The sequence below is a fragment of the Temnothorax nylanderi genome, unplaced genomic scaffold (genome assembly GCF_030848795.1).
Source record: "Temnothorax nylanderi isolate EJ_2023f unplaced genomic scaffold, tnyl_v1.0 TNYL_tig0033_pilon, whole genome shotgun sequence".
NCBI lineage: Eukaryota > Metazoa > Arthropoda > Insecta > Hymenoptera > Formicidae > Temnothorax > Temnothorax nylanderi.
Genome location: NW_027249095.1, coordinates 1,222,110 through 1,232,410, shown reverse-complemented (window position 1 = coordinate 1,232,410; position 10,301 = coordinate 1,222,110).

Genomic DNA, 10,301 nt, shown 5'->3' with positions numbered 1-10,301 from the left:
CTCTCTCTCTCTCTCTCTCTCTCTCTCTCTCTCTCTCTCTCTCTCTCTCTCTCTCTCTCTCTCTCTCTCTCTCTCTCTCTCTCTCTCTCTCTCTCTCTCTCTCTCTCTCTCTCTCTCTCTCTTTCTGTAAGCATTTGGACATAATAAAATAAATTCTTATACCGCGCTATAAGCATATAGCTTTCAGCATATAAATACCTACGTTTATTGAAGAAATGAAACATTAAAAAATTCCGACAAAGACAAAAATTACATGTAAGCATTATAATTATTAACGGATTTATAAGTTAAGGCAATTACAATTTATCGCAATGGAACATTAATACTGTATAATGTTGCTATGTATAAAACGAGCATTGCGGACTCTTCTGCAGCTCGCGAGCTATAACGAAACGAAAGCTCCCGTGCAGCCACTGCAGCCGCTGTCTTCAGGGTGGCTTATTACGTCAGTTACTCGTTAACGCGCGGCTTACGTGCCCGTACATTGTGCGGTGGTGGTCCAGGCATGAGGTCGATAATACAAAACCGAAGAATGCGCCGGGAAGGACACTCGACGCGAAAGTGCGCATTGTCAGGCACGCGCTGGCACTACAGATGCCGCATGGCACTTCCCTCGAGTGCGTCGCATATGCTGCGAATCAGTTGCGAAACCTATCCGGCCGATTGTCCGGACGATGTAATGCAACTCGTAAATTCGAGGCGGTTTTAAGCACACGCGGAACTTCCTCTCTCGAGAACGCGATACGAGAGAATTTGCCTGGTTGCATCTCTCGAGCGAGGCAAGACCGGCAAGATCGACGAAAAGGCGATCGCTGGAAACGCAAACGATAAGGTATTACGCAAACGTATCGAGAATCGTGCGAAGAATCCGGGATTCCTGCGTTACGGAATTATTAGAAGACTCCGCGAGGAATTGTATCTCATGTATCGCGTTTTAAGAATCAGCACCAAGTATCTTGCATACATTTTAAGTAAGCCAATTGACGCAAGCATTTACAATGCGTTATTGCTCTTTTTCCCACAGACTTTGAAAAACTTCCGCGCTTATTGTTAGACTGCAAATTATATTATAAGACTTATTACATTCAGTCCTTGATCTAAAATTCCGTAGATATTCTCTCGCGCGATTATCTTCGTGATGCTCGCGACATAAGGCGTTTTATCCCCGCGTATAGTTTGCTTAATTACGAACCGTGAATTCGAGCTATTGTCTAGCTGCAAATCCGTTTTCTGCCATTATTGCAACACGACGATACAATAAGGACGTCCAGTCCAACGTTATTGGCCGATAGATGGGCAAGGGTCTCTGGGGAAGGGGGGGGGGGTCTAAAATCGAGAGCACCGCGGTGGTCCCCGCCGTTCTTTTCTCCGCGGACCCCTTTCTTCCGTTTCTCTGACGATCCTTCACACAGAGCCGCTGTGTGAATTGAAACAATAAGGTTCAACTACTAGCGTGCAACTCTTCGACACTCGAGTCATCCCTGAAGTGCGCTTTGTGGGTGCACGCGCCCCTGTCATACACGACGGTAACTGCGGTAGGTAGATTCGGGAACGAGGACGCTTGTTACTGTTACGGGAGATCGACAACGAAACCGGCAAGAGGACGCGCTTGCACCACTTCCATCCTGGCGCGTGAATCCCGCAAGAGATCCGCAACAGTCATTTAAGCTTAGCAAATCCACGGACTCGAGCTCATTATACTGCAGACACTCACATACATATTATGTATGCCATACACATATTTTTGTGAGCGGTAATGCAATAATTATTTGAGAAAAAACGGAAGCAAGATGCAACGTAATTTAAGAATAACAAAGATAGGGCTAAGAGATCGAGAAATTAAAACAAAACTTTTGTTTGATTTAAATAGAATAGGATAGCTATAAAGCTATAAAGCTCTTATTTTTATTAATATCTTTTAATTTAAAAAATGAAAAAATATCTAATCTCTCGAATTCAAACAACAGTAAGCACATCTTTCTCTACGATCGCATGTTATTATTATAGCAACGAGGACATGCTCGTTAATCCGTCTGGACCTCATAAATGTCTGGAATGATATTTATGCTGTGATGCTTTCGTAGATTTCGGCGAGCTGTTTCAATCGAGCTTCCGTGTGTATAAAATATTTCGATTCTTATTGCAATCTGCAAAAATTTACGGCAATATAAAAGTTTCTTGAATCAGATCTAATATTTTCACTTAACGTTCGGTCAAGCTTTTTTCGAAAAATAAAAGTCTCTTTTAATCCTTAAATCGTTTATTTTTAATCGTCAATTGTGAAAATCCCACTGCAAGCTAACATTTATTCAACACTCATTATTATTAATTTGTTTTGTAATAAAAATAAAGATATGGCCACATAATTTTTTTGGTCAATTATCAGAGTAAAAACGATTTAGCTATTGATCGAGTGCGAATTTTGTTTTCTACTTTCCTGTGTAATCTTACATCTAAGCTCCACTCTGCCGAAAATTCACCGGGTATTCACCGCAATTTTCGTTGGTCCGTTGTCTCTCGCGCCGTAACGACATCCACGTTGACAAAGGAAGCGGCGATCTGGCAGAAGGGAGGCGCGCGGAGGGTGTCAAAGTGGGTAGGGTCGAAAACCCCGAGTAATCTCGTTAATTTGCGTGCCGGCGAATTCGCTCGTCGCCAACAGAGTACGCGGGAGGCAGGAGAATCCTTGCCGGAGATCCTTGCGGGGATTCTGCCGGAGGGTCGGAAAAGCCGGGCGGGGATGCGGCTATATAGAGGGACGATAACGGAGGACCTCGGTTGTCTGATGGCAAGATGGCGTCCCACGATAGTGACGTCACGGCTCGGCCGAGGCGGGGCGGCGATGAAGTGGGTGGCTGGAGAGAGACACGAAGAGGGACAAGGCGAAAAGGCGAGCGGGGATGACGAGGCGGAGGGAGAAAGAGAGAAATGGCTAAACCATGATGCTGGTAAGAGAGGAGAAGTCAGATGGAAACGCAAAGGGAAAGAGGAGAGGGAGAGGGATGGAAAACGGGAGCATCGACAGAGAGAGAAAGGTAAATAGGGACGAACGGTGAATGAGAGAGGGGAAAGAAAGAGGAAGAGTCTGCGATGGAAGCGAGAGTAGCTTGGGGATGAAAGAGACGCGGAGTTGGAGAGCGAGAGAAAGAGGAGACAGGGAAAATCCGCGAAGGGAGGAACGAGTGGAGGCGCGAGGGAGACAGGAGCGAACTGTGGAAGGGTAGGAAGAGTGGCGGGAGAGGGAAAGAGAGAAAGATCGAGGAGAGCGGAACAGTGGGCGCGCATGAAGGGTGGAAGAAGGGAGAGGGACCAGAGGGCGAGAGTGAGAGAAGAGTATAATATTGATCGCATCTCCGTCGCCGCGGACAGCATCTACCCTCTGTTGACGGAATTGTTACTTTCGAGGATTTAAGTTTGATTCGTCGTGGCGTCTCGCCGGGAAGATCATAGGCGTGACTACTGGCGAATCAATATGGCTTCGCGTTACGAAAATTATTTCAATTTTTAGAGCGTCAATATATATCGAAATAATATTAATTATGAATAAGTGTAAAGAACACTCGCAATTCGATAGATTAATTCATGCAAATTAACACTGATTTTGAAAATACACGTAGCTCAGGTGTCTCGTAGTTTGCCGCGCCGTATCTGATACGCGTGCCCGATAATTGGTAGTCGATGTTAATGTGCTAACTGCGCTAATGACGTTCGGTAAGGTGTTCCCGTGGACAGTGAGAAAGAGACAAGGAGGAAAAAAATACACGCGCGTCTGAAATTAAGTGTCTTATCCGATCGGGATAGCCGCTACGTGTAGCGACAGCTGCTTCTTAGACACACCCGTTTAATTCAAAAGCTGATATCGTTATTTTCGATCCTGCCCCGTTCAGGCCGCCGACTTTACGGTAAATGTGTCGCCGCTAAAATGGCAGTCGGGGGTCGGGGGGGGAAATGTAATCGGGAAATATCATCTAGCGACGCGACGCGTAACTCCTTTCTTAAGCGCTCGCGTGACGCCGCGTTTGCGTGTTCGCCGAGGAAAGTGTACAGAATAATATATCAGAATAATGAGACACGGCGTACGTAAAAGTCTCATGCACACACGATACTTATATATCGCGCGCGGCGTATGAAAATCAGCCTCTCGCCCGAGATATCAATATTCGTGGGAAAATCTAGTATCACCATGCGGAAACTTCCGATGATGTACGGTCACGTGCTTTATAATTGGCAGTTGGTGGATGTGGAAGAAGTTTGAACGAACCAGATAAGCGGCGAAGTAGCAGCAGCGAAACCGGCCTGGCTGGTTGCAAGTTGGTCGGCCTTTTTTTTTCCTGCGGCCGTCTGTCGATTGGTAGTCTCATTAGCGATTCAGCGGATTCAATGCCACCTGAGCGATATGACTAACCGGACGTATGCAAAGCTCCATCCTGCCCGTCCGGCAGGCTGTATCTTCGTACCACCTTGACGCGAACTGACATTCCTCGGCGTGTCATCGTCTGCTACCGGTTAAGCGAGACATTTGTATCAGCGAAAAGAGACGGACTCGGATAAAGAAAACCTTCCGGTCGTTATCTGCGTCCATCGTCCAATTCTTTATTTTTCCATTCCTTTCAATATAGACATAAATAATAAAGACGTTTAAAAGAATTTTGCTCTAACATTCTAGTTCGTTAATTTTCAAAAAACACGTTGCGAATTTTATTTGTTATCTGAAATTTCTAGATGTTACATCACAAAAGTAAAACAAAAACAGAAAGATACCAATAATTTAATTTAATACAAGTTTCACTTCTATAGAAGCATCACACACACAGTCCTGTAATTCAAGGAAATTTAATATAAATCAGATGAAAGTGTAGTTTTATCAGAAGCTATCTGGTTTATCAAAAAAAAATCTGTTTCGCATATATTAGAAAATTGACATCGCATTAGCCGATACGTCTGCGATTACGCGGCGGAAGCTGCTCGGTGGACGATGCCTATCACCATCACGATTCTCGATTCGCGTCTGGTAGCCTCCGAGGTGGACGTAACTGCCGACATATTACATACATGGCTTGGGCAAGCATAGAGCATACACGGGAGCGCGGCGGAGCGAGTCGCGCGGGATTATGTGTATTGGTTTGGCATCGAGAGAGGTTGGTTCGGGCGGATACGCGGTATAGGTGCAATCTTCGCACGCATCGACATGTGTATTTAAATTAGTCGCTCCTACGGTTGGCAGAATCCGATAGCTGGAGGAAGCACTCTCCGGGTACCGGGAGAACCACAGAGGCTACACGCTTATACACGTATAAGGGACACACGCGCGTATATACGCGCACGTATCGTGACACGTAACCGGGACGCGGGACGAGGAGGCGTGCACACAGGAGCGACGTGTAAGCTGCCTGGCCAGCTTGTATTCAAATTAACTCCCCGAGAAGCTGTTAATTAGCGGTCCTATTGCACCAGGGTCTTTCATTAGCGGGCCTCGCGCTTCGTTATCCGCGTGACTCTTAAATATCTCGCGCTCGCTCACGTGGCGGGTACGAATTATCCTTTAGGGATTAAAAGTGCTTGGACACCACTGACATCGTTTGCAAATTTTGACCACCGTTTTTATCTTGTAAACTGATAACTTGAAATTCCTGAAATATTCGGATTACGTTTCAGTCGCGTTCTGAACAATATTAGTATTTAAGTATACGACAATATTAGTATTCATGTTCCATGAACAAACGTTGAATATTGGAAAGCATAGGATTTACCAGCGATATTTGAGGGCCTGCCAACGAGTGTAACGCGGATACGGCTCGTAAATAAGAATATAATCCGTACGCGGGAGAAATTCTCTGGTAAGCGTGCCGCGCAAAACGCAGCACGCGCCTCGCTCCGTAACTCCGACGCCGTGGCATTCGTTAAATCCACATTGAATCAATCCTGAAATCCATATCCTTCGCGCGGCGCGTCGATAACGCCCGGCGAGCGAACGAGAGCGGAGTTCTGAGAGCCGCATTCACAAAAGCCGCGGCTGTCAGTCACACGTCAGCCGGCAACAATATCCATTGTACCAAAGTGAATCGTAATACCTTGCGGGTTATGGACGTACGTATCTGATACGATAACGCGATATCGAGATGACACCGACTACCAGCCGCTTGGCTGCCAGCGACGAGAGAGCGATAATCGTGAGACTTTTGAATGTTATCTATCTAGTCGAGAAGTGAAGTTCAAGCACGTAAAAGACCGAGGACTTGTTGCTCGTGTGCGTCGCTCTCGTAATAGGCATGTGATACCGATAAGGAGGGGAGGAAGGGGACTTGTCCGCGTGTGATTTTGCTTTTAATTATCCTCAAAACGGCTCGTGATTTAATTAAGAAACGCGCGTGACAACAACGCCGGGTAGGTATTCTTTATCCGAGTTGGATCAACATTCGAATGATCGTTATTCGGAGCAGCTTACAAGTATCGCGATTCATCGATCGTTCGCGATTTCACCTTCGTCTACGTCGATCCATTTCCGCGAGAAAGCTGTTCAACGTGAGCTTCATCGAGATGTTATCCGTTGTCAATCGGTTTTCTCTTGTAAGCATCGATTTCGCGAGATATTTTCATTTATTATAATATATATATTCTCCTGGTCAAACATTTGTCAGCAAGGGCGAAATAATAATGTTATGTCATATTGTCAGTAATAATGACAATGAAGGCTGTCGCTTTGAAACTTGATCAAGTCGTAATTATTGATAGTTCTGTCACGTTCGTAGCCGCGACGTTGAAACAGCTATTAGGCACGAAGCACATTGCTGCAACTTTGTTCGCGTGCAACTCACTCGATATTTTCTGCGCGCTAAGTTTTAAATTTTTTGAATATCGACATTTTCTTTTATGAAAGACTCGTCTATATGACTCTTTGATAAACGATGAAGCTCGTGATCATCACAAATATCTGCTTAGTTAGAACGATAATAGGAAATAGACCATTGTTATATCAATTATTAAATCAATTTTAATACAATAAATGAGCAACAGCATAAAAAATGTATTGAAGAGTTTTTTTCGAAACTTATAAATTTTTTTCTCTAAAAAGATCAACTTAACGTAAACTTAGTTTGTAAACTTCGATTCAATTATTTTAAATTGAAGAAGCAACGTATCGAGAGAAACTTTGTAAAGCGAGGTTGCGACACGGACGAAAGCATCGATTTGTACAGCGGAGAAACAAGTTTGCCCGGATCACAAACTTGCGGCATCGAGTTACGACCGCGTCGCTTGCACGCAATAAAAAAATAGCACTTCGCTATGCGCTCGCTCGCTGTCGCTAAACGAGGCCCGACCTGTCATTACCAGCGGTTCTGTCACGTTCGCCGGTGCACCGGCCGAAACTGCCATTAGACACGAAGCTCGTCGGCGATCGTCCACACGCATGCACGTCCCTAAAAACTGATTCCTCCTCGCGATTTGAATTTTTCGCCGGCGCGCACACACGGCCAAGCTCATTTTATTATAATTTTTTTTTTCGTGGCAATTAATTAGCGGATAGTATCGCGGACTCGGCGCACGTATGAACGGCGGTCAGCCGATAAAAGTAATGCTCCGGAAAAATGTTTCTCCTACGAAAGCGCGGGGGCGGTGACGAGAGAGAGAGAGAGAAAGAAAAGGAACGCGAGCGGGGGGGGGCGGAGGGAGTGCGGAACGAGGGTGATCGCGGCTAGGCGGGACGGGAGGGAAAGAGAGAAAAATGGAGAAAAGGCATGGAACGGAGAGCCGAGTGTGTCCGAGTCGAAAGAGGCGAGGCCGGGGTCGGAAGCAGAGCTAGTACGCCAACGGCATAATACCCGCGCTCTCGGAGAAACGAGCGGCGCGCGCGTTCTGCATGCAACCGCGTCGTCGTGCAGCGAAGAGGAAACGTGGGGCAACGGAGTTAGTAGTAGCGTAGGAGGCGAAGTACGGGCGGTCGCGGGCGGCGAGGGAGATGTATACGCTATAAAATATAAAGTATAACGTATATATAAGACCATAAAGCCCGATAAGGGAGCACCCTAGATATACTGCGGCCGCGCCGCAGTTACCGCTTGCGGTGTGCCACTCGCGAAAAAGGGCCGGCGAAATTAGAATTTTTACGGTGACCTCGGTGAGACGGCGCGGGCGCGGCGAGAAAGCGAAACAATAAAAGGCGGAGATACTGCCGGCTATCGGCTAAGAGCGACGATTTACGCGCCCCTGTCATCTTACATATATATTACTTAAACGCATTGTAAAACGGATCACTAAAGGCTATTGCACGTAACAAAGTTTTAGTCATAATCGTAAGGCCGTAAGAAAATAGACCAATCACAGTCGATTATTCTTCTTGAGCTCGAAGAATAATCGAGTGTGATTGGTCTATTTTCTTACGGCCTTACGATTATGACTAAAACTTTGTTACGTGCAATGGCCTTAAGCTTTCGAAAAATCGTCCGATGAAATGTCACGTCCGATAGAAGCACGCGAGAAGAACAGGGATATAAAAGCAAGGGAGTGATAAAAAAAATAGTTGAAGAATAATCATTAAGATTGATTTTTATCTTTGAGCATGACACATTTTATTCTTAATTTTACGTTTCTTATCATACAATTTTTACTACAACGTCTCGAACTTGTATTTCATCGATGACATAGTGATAATACATCAGCTGTTGAACTTGTAGCAATAGGAGTTGATCTTGTTGATAACTCGATGACACGAAGCAAGTCAAGAAAGGGAAAAGAAAGGAAGAAGTAAAGGTATACGGAGTACGCGCTGTTATAGCTCGGAGAGAGATTGATAAATTATGGAAATCCCTCGCTTAAAACTGTGTAACCCCTAGATCTCGCCTCGTAAAACCCGACGAGGCAGGCAGTCGTCTAGATATACGAGCTCGCCGTCTTATCGGTGGCGCACGCGAAATTAGAATTTTTACGGTCACGTCTCTCGGCGGGCGGATGAGCCGCGCGCGCGTAGAGGAGAGCGCGATGAGCCACGAGCTTGTAGCGCGGGATACCGCCTTTTCGGCGGTAAACATCATCGGTCCTTGTGTACGGGAGATATGTATGCACACCGCGTGTGTACCGCGAATATGTAAAGGGTACGTCGCCGGATTAAAAGCGCGCGCGCCGTAAAACGCGCGGGTAGAATCGCACGTTTGCGCGCGCGCGCGCAAGCGAGCGCGATAATTAGAGGCGTGCGACCGTATCTGCGCCACTGCGAAGCGAACGAAGTAAATAAATATTTGAGGCAATCAGAGTGCGGTAAAATGGAGTCGGTGCCGCCGTGCATACCAGGTATACACATGCGAAACGAGCGGCCGAACTGAACGAACTCTCCGCCAGACCTTTGTCTGGAAATTAACGAGGCCGTCGCGCATATTTTTTCTGTGCAGGCGCCCGCTAGATATATGGCCGTATTCCGGCCGCGATCTCTTCCGGCCTCGAGAGAGGGACGAGCGCGCGAGACCGTGCGGGGGAAATTTCACGGCGGGATTTTCACAGGACTCGCGACTGGAATATCCGCGCTACGGGAGATACGAAGATCCATTATTTTCGCAACGCCGCGCGACGAATCGCGGTTGGTAACGAGGGTTAACGAAGAACGATTCCGCGGGTCTCGCGCGTCGCGACGCGCGCGATCGTTTTGCTCGCGCGGAAGAAGAATGCAAAATGTAAAGCGCGATGTATGAAGGTAGATAAAAAGTCCTCGGATATACGAGCGCAGTTACGGAAACTGTTGGCGAAATTAGAATTTTTATGGTGACCGTCCGCGTCGCGTTCTCTCACCAGGAAGAGGAATAATAAAACGCGAGGAGCTTCCGTTTCCAGAATGACGGCCGCCCGCGCGCTCCGCCTGTCCAGGTATCGTCGTTAATCTCGCAATATCTGTTACCTGAGCTTACAACTCCTGGATTTTAGACGAAATTTCAAAATGAAAAGTCGCCCGTTGTAATTACCTGTTCCACGCGAATCGAGTACACGACGTAATAGATGCGAGCGTTATTTTTTCTAAGATATTCATCTAGTACAGTAGATTTATTTATTTGATTTTTCACGAATTATTCACGTCGCAATTTTCTTATCCAATTCGTAGATTTTACTTTCCTTATGAAATTCGCGAGACATTCTTTTAATACATACTCGAAGACCTAAAGAAAGTTTATACGCGCTCCTGTAAAAACGAGCGAATCGCTGTTAAGAAATCCAGGTATAGATCTGGTTCTTGGGAGCAGATTTTCTCGATACACTATTCTTTTCGTTCTGAAGGATTCTGAACCGATCGTCTCAAAGCTGTCAACCAGTAGAGTGTG